Source organism: Eufriesea mexicana, unplaced genomic scaffold, assembly GCF_001483705.2.
Source record: "Eufriesea mexicana isolate 0111107269 unplaced genomic scaffold, ASM148370v2 scaffold2646, whole genome shotgun sequence".
Classification (NCBI taxonomy): Eukaryota; Metazoa; Arthropoda; class Insecta; order Hymenoptera; family Apidae; genus Eufriesea; species Eufriesea mexicana.
In genome coordinates, this window is record NW_016910740.1 from 511,521 (window position 1) to 524,194 (window position 12,674).

Sequence of the window (12,674 nt, forward strand, 5' to 3'; positions counted from 1 at the left end):
ACCAAATAAACGAAAATAGTGATTATGATGAATTACAATTTAGCAACTTCTCCTTAGAACTAACTACAAATTAGATATAATAATAAATACATAACATAAATAGACAATAAAAAACAAAAATTATATGACTTATAGTTTATTTCGTATTTGTTCCAAATATTCTAAGAAATCAGGTAATATTTACATTTAATCAATATTTGATTTATACTTAATTTATATTTAATTTGCATTTGATTTATACTTACTTTATATTTAATTCACATTTAAGTTCCTCTGTATTTTTTGAATTTTGCTTTCTATACAAATTGTTATTTTAGTGGTTACAAATGCTTATCGAAATAGCGTAGTGATTAGGTATGAATAAAGAATTTATTATAAAGGGAAATACAATAAGTGAAGCTTGTGTCAAGGAGAGTATAAACAAGAACAAGAAATCAATAAAACAAGGGAATACAAAATAAATGGCATAAGGACCATTGTATCATGAATAGTGATTACTTCATTATCAATACAAATAACTAAAATTTTTCTCAAACTTCTAAATTTTATTGACGAAAATGAAGGAAACTAACAAGATATATTGATACCAAGTTAATAATTAATAAATTAATTATTAACTGCCATAATGACTATTATTGTACTGAATTGTTCGTTTCAGTTTGTTATTAATATAGCAGGTATCAGTAAATGTTATTCATTTTTAACACGTTTCGTGTCGCGTGGGGTACTGATGACCCACGTTGGGGATCATCGGCAAAAATTCCATTGTGTAGATAATCTTCCACGCATTTTTCCAGCAAAATACATAGAAAAGGGAAAAAAGGTGTATTATTATTCTTCTGCAATTCTCCACAACTCTGCTCCAACTGCTTAACATCCTTTTAAATTTCTGTCCATTTTATTTTAATAATTATATTTTTTATTACTTTTGTTCATAAGTTTAGTACCTTTAAATGAGGTACATACTTAAAAGTCGATAAATCCTTGAATCGTATCATTATCAAAATGATTGTATAAACTTAATTTATTCTTGGAGGTTGAAGTATGTAATAGCAAGTGTTTTGAAAATCAAATCTCAATTTTTAGTATTAATGCGAGGATAGATTATTATCGTATAAAAATCGTGATAATTATATATCTGAACGATTTTGATAATTTTTCTCTGTTTAGAAGACAACGTGGAAAATATTCCACTATTGCTGACCTAAAAATTTATCTGGACAAAGATACAAGACACATGGAAATTAACTATTTCAAAAGTACAATATGTTAGAGTACACTTATAGTACACTGTTCATAACATGATTTATTACGACCTATTAATTTTCTTAAGAAGATATTATTCTGTACAATCAATTGCACTAATTTTTAATTATTCTTTTGTGGAAAATAGAATAATATATATTATTTAAAATAGGAAGAGTTAGGTAAATATATATCTCTTTATATCATGGTCTTTGATTAATTATACTTTAGTGATTACAATAAATTCTGTTTGTTTCTTAAGGTACTTCTAATAAATCTTTACTTAATTTTCTTTTTTCGCACATTGCATTTCTCTTTACAATCGAAGACTTAACATTTGAAATGTAGATTTTAGAACCTATGAAACATAATTTAAAAAAGGTTAATAATAGTTCTAATTAATCATGTTATAATTAACATAATTAATATAATTATAATATGAATAATATTAACAATATGAATAATAATATTTTCTATAATAATATTTTTTATAATAATAATATTAATAATATTTTAAAATATTATTTTCCGTAAAGGAATATTTAGATATTCTAATTCACTTCTATTTTAAGTTGCCATTTTGTAGGACATACTGTATAACATTTAGGGTCTAGGTGCATGATGATTTATATCCATATTATACTTATTACATTAAATAGGTATAACGTACTTATGTATGATATTTATTATTTTATTACTTATGTACGTAAAGTATATAAGAAAAATACATAAAAATATTTTATTACTAAAAATTATTATCACCATTACAAGTGTAACGAATTTTATGTACATGTAAGAAATAAAATTTAAAAAGAGAAATATGTTTACTTTAAATATAATATAAAATTTAAAAAAATGTTAGTAATAAAATCTTAAAAATTAAAGAAATTTTCTTTACAGAATTAAAAATAATAATAAATCACGAATTCAAAATAGTAACAAAAAAATAGGAATATTGTATTTTATTTTAATGTTTGCAATTTTAAAAGTCCTCTGTTTCAACAGTTACATGCACATTAACATCGTTTGTACAATTAAAACATATTTTATCTCAAATTAAATAAATAGTACTTAAACAACAATGTCGATTCATTTGGACTATCATCATTGGTACATTTCGATGAACAATTTCTCCATACTTGCCAAGATAACTATCATTGTTTGAATTAAATTCATATAAATGAAACTTATTATTTCTTGTCAAAATGCTTGCTGCATTTCCTGAACTTGCAGATTCAATTAAATTGGAAGATGTCTGCACGTTTTTCTTATGATAATCAGTATTAGCATGTGTTACTTCCCATTTATTTTTTCACATTGAACTTCCGTACCAGAAAATCATAATGAGTTATTAATCTGGCAACTACACATGTACATACATTTTATTATTGATACTAATTTGTTTACATTGAAAACCTTGCATAGATATCTCCAATTAGTTTCGTTGCAAATGAAATACGAATCACTTACAACTTTAATTCATTATTTTACTAGATTTTTAATCATGTTATAATTAACATAATTAATATAATTATAATATGAATAATATTAACAATATGAATAATAATATTTTCTATAATAATATTTTTTATAATAATAATATTAATAATATTTTAAAATATTATTTTCCGTAAAGGAATATTTAGATATTCTAATTCACTTCTATTTTAAGTTGCCATTTTGTAGGACATACTGTATAACATTTAGGGTCTAGGTGCATGATGATTTATATCCATATTATACTTATTACATTAAATAGGTATAACGTACTTATGTATGATATTTATTATTTTATTACTTATGTACGTAAAGTATATAAGAAAAATACATAAAAATATTTTATTACTAAAAATTATTATCACCATTACAAGTGTAACGAATTTTATGTACATGTAAGAAATAAAATTTAAAAAGAGAAATATGTTTACTTTAAATATAATATAAAATTTAAAAAAATGTTAGTAATAAAATCTTAAAAATTAAAGAAATTTTCTTTACAGAATTAAAAATAATAATAAATCACGAATTCAAAATAGTAACAAAAAAATAGGAATATTGTATTTTATTTTAATGTTTGCAATTTTAAAAGTCCTCTGTTTCAACAGTTACATGCACATTAACATCGTTTGTACAATTAAAACATATTTTATCTCAAATTAAATAAATAGTACTTAAACAACAATGTCGATTCATTTGGACTATCATCATTGGTACATTTCGATGAACAATTTCTCCATACTTGCCAAGATAACTATCATTGTTTGAATTAAATTCATATAAATGAAACTTATTATTTCTTGTCAAAATGCTTGCTGCATTTCCTGAACTTGCAGATTCAATTAAATTGGAAGATGTCTGCACGTTTTTCTTATGATAATCAGTATTAGCATGTGTTACTTCCCATTTATTTTTTCACATTGAACTTCCGTACCAGAAAATCATAATGAGTTATTAATCTGGCAACTACACATGTACATACATTTTATTATTGATACTAATTTGTTTACATTGAAAACCTTGCATAGATATCTCCAATTAGTTTCGTTGCAAATGAAATACGAATCACTTACAACTTTAATTCATTATTTTACTAGATTTTTTCTACTTCCTTCCATCTTTGGTAATTTTAGACATAAAACTACACACAGCATTGGTATATTCTCTATTAACTTGAGAACTGTTATAATCATATTTTTGTTTTGGAGAACATCTATCTGCGCATATTTTATGTGCAATGGAACCATGAATTATATATATAAAGTAGTTTTATCATGATAATGATAATTTTAATGACTTCTTCTATTAATTCTTTGTTTTATAACATCAAGTCTCACTTGTCCTTTATGTCAAATATCATGATTATAAGCTACATCTATCGTGAGACCATAATTACATATAACACATTTTAACATGTATAAAGCTCGAAGAATTTAAAACATTTTTAGTTAATTTTGTCGTGTATGGAATAAGTAAATAATGATGAGCAAAACTGAGTTTATACTAGGTTAGTATTTAAACAGCCATAACTTTGTAAGGAGGAATCGTATAATATATTTGTGAGGTCAATATAAAGGGCAAAGCCTATACTTTCATATCTTTGCATTGAATTTCTACTTAGATGCTTTTATAGTAGAAAAGGAAGATAGTTTTTCACGTACAAAATTGTAAAAATCAAACGATGGTAGATTCCTTAAAAGAATTTTTTCGAGGTTCAAATAAGTTAATATTAATTTACTACAATTGCAAATGCAACAAATTTGTGGTAAACACTTACAAATTGCATATATTTCGTGCATATTTGAATAATATACGATTTTCGCATATTTTTCGTGCATGAACTTCCTCAGTCTATTATTTTTATCTGAATTTAAATAAATTGTATACATTAAATAATTGGGTTTAGTATTTAAAATAAAATATATAATTTATTATTGATAAAAACACCACTCTAAGAAATGTGAAGAGATCTTGTTTGTATGGAAAATTCTGCTACCATCGCGTTATGACAGCGAGTAAATACGTATGTTGACCAGAGTGTTTGTTTTTCTATGTGGAACGCCATATCTTTTTGTAAATTGATAAACGTTATAAAGTAGAAGTGTAAATTTTAAAATCGAACCACGCAAATTGACATATTTTTAAAGTGGCCGGTGAATAAAATTTGATTTCGTACAAAATTAATAATAATTACTAGATAAAATTATTTATATTACTAGATAAATTATTATATTACTAGAAAATTTATATTACTAGTATAACTTAGTATATTATTTATTATTATTACAGTAATTACTAGTATATTATTTATTTATTATTATAGTAATTACTAGATATATTACTACTACATTATTATAACTCATATTACTAGATAAGTTATATTACTAAATAAAATTGTACAATATGCAAAACATTTGATAAATTAAATAATACAATATTCTTTTAAAAAATTGAATGAATTGTATCGTAAGATGTAATAAAAAAATTAAACAAATTAAATTATATGATATCGTACAAGGCAATAAATTAATTACATTCTATAGTAGCATATGAAAAATTTAAATGCATAAAATTAGATATTTTAGAAGAAAAAGATATATCTAAAGAGACAATAAGTAATAATAAAGGGTAACAAGTTTGAATGAGGAATTAAGTCAAATAAGATGGTAGATGCAATTACATTAGATATTTATATCTACAAAATCATTTGATATGTGACATGTCTTCCGAGTGATAAAAACCAAGAGAAATGAAATGTAATTGATAAATGAATTCTTTGGGAAAGAAACATTTCATATAAAACAAGTTTATAGACTATCTCTACTATTTATGACCTCTGATGTGGCAGTAATAAAAATTTTCTTCTTCTTTCACAGTATACAATTGCTTGGTAAAATCAGAATTATTATTGCCGAAAACAACTTAATATTATGGCACTTCCCAATTTTTCTCGTGACATGTGCTTTATGATGGAGCGAGATTAATTGAGTTTATTTGATTATCTATGGATTTGTTTATTTGAATCGTAATTGTCTAATATAGCATCCAATTTTAATAAAAATTTATTTTGTAATCAAATATATTTCAAGTCACCTTTTGCTTAAGTGATAATCGGTAAATTAAATTAATTACTGATTGTTAAATTGATAAACAACTTAATTGTTATTGTTATGTTATTCCAAATATTGGAAAAATGCATTATATATTTTACTTTCCTTCTTCTCTCTTCAATTTCTTCATTAACCCTTTTACGTGTACGGTCGTATATATACGGTCAAAAAATTTGTATCAATAAAATTGTGCAAACAATATGACACATGTAGTAAAAAAGAACATTCCAAGATCATATCAGTAAAATTACAAAATAATTTAACGACTTATGTGATATTTACGTTATATTTATTGGAGATATAGACCGTGGTGGCGCTAGTGAGTTAAATGGAAAATCGTCTAAAGGCTACCTTAAAACGTTTAGATTAATTACTTTGATTTAAATATTTGGAGTTATACATATTTGAAAAAATATTGAATTATTTTATAAATTCCTTAAATATTTTTCGAGTCAAAGATCATAATAGAAAAGAGTATAAGCGACATTTATTAAAATTGTACCATTTTAAATATTTTATTTCCTATTTATCATTTGGTAGTATGTTGAGTAACACAAAAATGAATGTTTATACCAAATTGAGTTTCATTTTCATGTTATTATATCTTTTCTGGAAAATAATTAAAGATTGTTTTAATGATAAACTATATGGTATTATTTTATAAACGTTGTAAATATTATAATATATTGTAATTTTACAATAGTTAATTACCACGTGTCTTGTATCTATATCCAGATAAATTTTTAGGTCAGCATTAGTGGAATATTTTTGATACAATCTTGTAAACAGAGAAAAGTTACCAAAACGTTCAAAACATATCATTGTTGCGTTTCTTATATGATACTCACATTAATACTAAAAATTGAGATTCGATTTTCAAAAAATTTTTATTACATATATCATTTTCCAATTCCTAAATTAAGTTTGTATGAACATTTTGATAACATGATACAAAAGATTTAAGCAACCGATTCCTTGAGTCGTATATATCGATTTTTAAAAACGTATCTGCTTTAAAGGTACTAAATTTACATAACAAAAGTAGTAGAAAATATAATTAACAAAATAAAATGAACAGAACTGTGAAAGAAAGTTAAGTAGTTGGAGCAGAATTGTAGAGAATTGCGAAAAATAATAATAGATTTAATTTCTTCACACTTATCTTTCCTTTTATATGTATTTTGCTGGAAAAATGAGTGGAAACATATCATTCTTTATCCACCTAAAGTTTCGACCCCCGATAATTCTTATCGTGGGTCATCAATCGTCCACGCGACTAAAGACGTATTAAGATACTGCATTTACTAGTACCTATTAGAATGATAATAAATTGGAAAGAATTACTTACCATAATAACAATAAATATATAAAATATTTGTATTAATATTAATAATTAATAATATTAATATTAATCATATTCTCTATTTCTTTATGTACTATTTATGTTGAAATTTTTAAGGGAAGAAAGAGAGGAAGAGAGAAGGAAAGAGAGAGGAGAGAGAGAAACAAAGAAAGAATAGAAAGGAGGAGGGAATTTCAATGGCATATTTAATATTTAATCAATTGTTATTGTTATTTTATTCTTAAGTATAAAGATTTAAAATTTATTAAAATTTATTTAAAATTTTAATTATTAATCCTGAGTCTACCAAATTATTAAATTGTTATTAAGGTAAAAACGTAATGTATCATAATCTCACCATATTAATTAATATTTTCTATATGTCTTATATTTATAGTTATAGTCTAGTTATAATTTAGTAATAAACCTGTACAATCCATATCCCTAGAACAATATTAAATCGATTACAATTACCCTGAAAAAGTTCAAATCTGAGACGAATGCGACAAGGTTCCAGACCTTGAAGAAGTTTTTGAAGCCAGAAAATCTTTCTTGCTTAAAATTACTTTAAGTGAAAAATTATACCGTATATCGCTGAGAGATATATAAATTTCCAGAGTTGTTTCATAGAATGCCAGTGCCTGTAATCGTCTCTCAATCGCGTATGAATCCACTTGCAGAACAATAGTAATTAAAAAATTAATATTCCTCTGCCTAACCAAGACAGAGATATCCTATCTCACTCCTTTTCCTTACAAAGTTAATCTGCTTTATTTTAGACATTTAATTAATTCTACATTCATTATTTGTACACGTGAGCAAAGAAATTATGCAAAGAGGGAACAACGAAATATTGTAAACTTAATGAAAACAGAGTAAATTTATTTCATGTTGCGACGGCAATACCTATAGCCAGACGTGCCTTACCGTCCTTCTAGCGAATTAAGCAATATAATTAACACAAAGGCACAAACTAGGTACGACCCTACAACCTACAACCAGACCCAACGTATTAGACCCACGCGTGACTGACCTACCGTAGCAACGAAGAGACCTCTACTCATAAGGCTCAATATTGGCTAAAACACTATCGAAAAAGAAACTTCCTTGACAGTTTTCCACTCCTCAACTAAAGGTCCTTCCGAAACACCCACGTCCAACTAAAACCTCTATCTTTCCTTCACTAACATCCAATTCTCAAGCAATCAAAACAAATTCCAGGAGACACCGGACAGAACACAAAGAGACATAACAGACGTCATACAGAATTCAGTTAGAACACATCAGACATACAGAACTCAGTTAGAACACATCAGAAACCATACAGAATTCGAAGACAACACATCAGACGTCCTACAAACTCAGTAAAAACACATCAGAAATTATACAGAACTCACTCAGAACGCATATAGAATATTTATGTAGGATCGTTTTTGGATAGATTGATTTAAGATAGTATTGTTGGCTTCTTAACCCTTTCACTATGGCGAGTGTCGCCGCGAAGTCTCTCCTGTGGAACGAAGCGACGTGTCAAAGATGGAAACATTACGATCGTGCAGTCTTTAGCATTCGATCTTTTGTCGCAAAGCTTTTGAAGAAAAAAAGAAAAAGAAAAACTGACCATCGCAATAAAGCTTGCAATTCTTTGTGAAAAGAGCTTAGAGGAACGGTAGCACTTGTCTTAATCTTTTATTCAATTTTTGTAGCCGGTGACTATAGTCACCCATCGTGTGTGGATGGCGTTTCGTGGCCGGTGATTATAGTCACCCGTAGTACTGAATGGGTTAATAGAATAAAATAAGCTTATAAATAGAATGACGGCGGCTGGCTATGAAACAAGAGAGATTCGCTAGAGGCACACTCTTCTGATCTTTCTTGAAACTGATCCTTACAACTGACTTTGAAAACTGTAACTGACAGACTGCAACTGATGAACTGTCTTTGCACACTGTCCTCTCACGCCATTGCATCCTTTCTTTTAACCATTCATTTTGTCCTCTTTTATACTTAGGCTTTCTTTCTCAATCATGCTCTTTCCCAACCAACCTCGATGGACCAGGTCCTTCAAACACATGACACGTTCATAAACTTCCACTCGTTTATTCGGCTCTGTCATAGACATATCTTACATTTGATCCTCTTACACGCGATCACTTTTGTTCTAAACCCAAACTCTCTTGACATTCTTTCAGGGCCGTATTTATTCCATCCCTAGATGTAGTATTATGCATATACATCACATTCGAAATCGCAGCAAATACCAACTTACCAACTAAAGTAGACACAAACACGAATGTGTCCTTTATTGCACACTCAAGGTGCTCAGTATCTTGATTGGTAAGCATACTAAGAGAAAGCATTCATCACGATAACTCTCGGCTGCCTTCATACAATATATACTTCATTAATAAATGTATTGTAAGATCGGATTTTGGGTGGACTGATTCAAGATAGTATTGTTAGCTTCTTAATAGAATAAAATAAGCTAATAAATAGAATGACGGCTACGAAACAAGAGAGATTCGCTATGAGCACGCTCTTCTGATCTTTCTTAGACTGACTTGGATTTCTTACATACTGGCTTACACACTCTGACTGACACATAGGCACACTCTCTGACACACTCTGACTGGCACACTGACTCGCCTGCGCCCTTGCACCCTTATTTAAACCATTCATTTTGTCCCTTTTTCACACTCAGGCTTTCCTTCCTGTTACGGACCCAATCTGGTGCTCAGTTCGCGTGGCAGGCACGTTGTTGGATTGTAAGGCCAACTGTGCCGTAGACGGGCGTGAAGGACCAAATGGTTCGGCTGTCTTCCGCTCAAATGTCCAATGCTTGGACGTTGCCACACGTTATGAGTTGTAGGTGCCCGACTTGATTTTGTAGCAGATAGTCAATCCACTGGACTGATTATCCACAAAGCTTGTGTACTGGTTGATGATGGAGACTGTCTTTGCAGACTGCGCGATGTGTACTGAACTCTCTGTGTTTGATACTGCTTGACTGATTGACTGGTAATGAACTGACTGTTGACTGTTACTGTTCTAACTGACTTGTGCGATGCACGATCTTTCGGAGCCCATGGTTTCCAAAGGGAAATCGGTTTTCCCATTGGTGGTTGACAGGACCGAGGGTGGGCCCTCGGTCCGCGAATCAGATGCCTCCAAAGAAGGGAGGAACGTCTTCCGCGACCAGATCTACTGGTGGAGGAAATCTCTCCCTCAAAGGGGGTTGCTGGTGGGTCACCCGCACATTCGTGACCCTTCCTGAAGGACCCGTTACTTTATGGCTCCGAAAGTCGCGACATCGCACATGGCCTGGTCCCTTTCTTTGCAGGCCTATTGTCAGCCAAATCCTAAGTGCTGTTGCCTGCTTTCTAACATTAGTGGCTGAAGAATGCCTCGTGTCCGGTGACCCGAGGGAAATAAAGAATTGTTTGAAAATGTATTGAAAATAAAGAAAGAAAGGACACGGAACTTGAAATAAAACAGAAATCAGAATCTGGCTGCCAGAAGACGCTAACGGTCTTCTGGGTCCCGGGTTTTTCCCAAGATGGGACAACGCATACTGTCCGTTAATAATCCTTAACACTTCCCAATCATGCGTCTTTCCCCGCATCCACGGTGGACCAGGTACCGACAACACATACCGCAGTCATAAATGTGGGCAACTTTCACCGCGGCCCATTGTCTTCCGGCGGAAGACAGCTCTTCGTTGGAGTTCTAGGAAGGCCTCGCCGAGGCCCAAGGACAACAGCCACAGATGGGGATGCTAGACACTAAGCTGTGGCATCTGGACTGGACCTCAGTGGAAGAGGCTACGGACACATGAAGGCAAGGCGACGGAGAGGGGACACGCCCTATAAAACAGCGAGGGATGCGCTTTTGGGGCACTATCCGACCAGAGTACGAAGAGAATAAAGAAGTTACCCAGAAGCAAAGAGCTTAGTTTTATTGAAATCCTTCCTACATAAACTAACTTCCTATCATCTATCAGTGTCATACACATCTACTCGATCTTCTTGCACGCGGTTACCTTTGTTCCAAGTTCAAACACTCCTGACATTCTTTCAAAATCATAGTCATTTTCAATCCTACATAAATTAATCTCAAGAGTTGTAAAAGTCTGTTACCCTCTGGCCAAAAATAAGCAGGCCTGAAGATGTCCTAAGTTTATGGTTCTTATGTGTATCTTTATATACAGCTTTCGTGTATCGAGCATGAACTAAAGAATTTTTTCGCTCTCTTTCGTATACCGTGTAACGCGGTTTGCTTGATTTCTTTGGGGCTTCGTCTATCCGACAAGACGAATAAGATAAAGTTGTAGATATAGAAAAGTTGATAGAAAAAATTGTTCAAAATTTTGATTTCTACAATATACTCAAAAATCGTCGAAGTCAGTAAGACTCGCTCCCTCCCCTCCTTTTTTTAAAATAATTAGCTAAAATTTTAATTTCGAGTATCTCTGAGATATTGATAAAGAAGTTGAAGTGCAATAAATATATTGAATTCTGTCTATAAAGATATTATACAAACCTCACTAATACACCCGTCATTCTTTGCAATAGTATCGTCTTCAACTGTTGAACAGTTGACAACAGAGGAACAATACGTGCACCTTGTGTAGACAACATTGTACATTTAATACCAAAAGATGGCTATTAAGACCTAACCTTTCTTCGTTCCTCCCTGCCAAAATTTGACGTTGGTCTATCACTGGGTCTTTCAAAAAATACGTTCACATTTTGCTGATTTTCTAACATGTTTTTTTCTTTTTTTAACGTATATTAAAAAATTTTCTAGAACATTCTACCGAAGTTCGCAGATTTTCGTCGCGATATTGTATTGGTCAGTAGTTTTAGCAAAACAAGTTAGTCAAGAGTAACAGAGTGCACTGTAGGGTCATAGTGGTCATCACTGACCACCAACGGAACAAACATACTCGATAAGGAAATAATCTTATTTAATTACGGTAGAATCTCGATTATCTGAATTAATTAAGAGATATAAACGTTCGGATGAAACAATTTTCGGATAATAGAATGCATGCCTTTTTGATTTTAACTTTTATATATTTCAAAACAGAATAATAATGATAATAATGAATAATAAACTAGAATCTATTTTAATTAAAAATTTATAGATCCCAAAATTTCTGAACTATTAAGTAATATAAACTAATTAGTAAATTTAAATGTATAAAATTACACTTTTTCGTGTTATGTACTATCTAAGCCCTATTCTTGAAGGCTGAAATCTTTTAAAATACTGGGCTGCGTTATCATAATTATGAAGGGTGTCCCAAAATTTACATACGAAGTAATTTCGATAGAATTAAACGCAGGTTTTTAATTAAAAATTTTGCATATTGTTCAACAATGAAGGACGCGTTGTTCTTTCGTGTAGCGCTCCATTTAACCCTAAACATAACCTTAAACTGTGAGCTGTCACGGTGTCTTTTCTTTCGTTAGCAACAC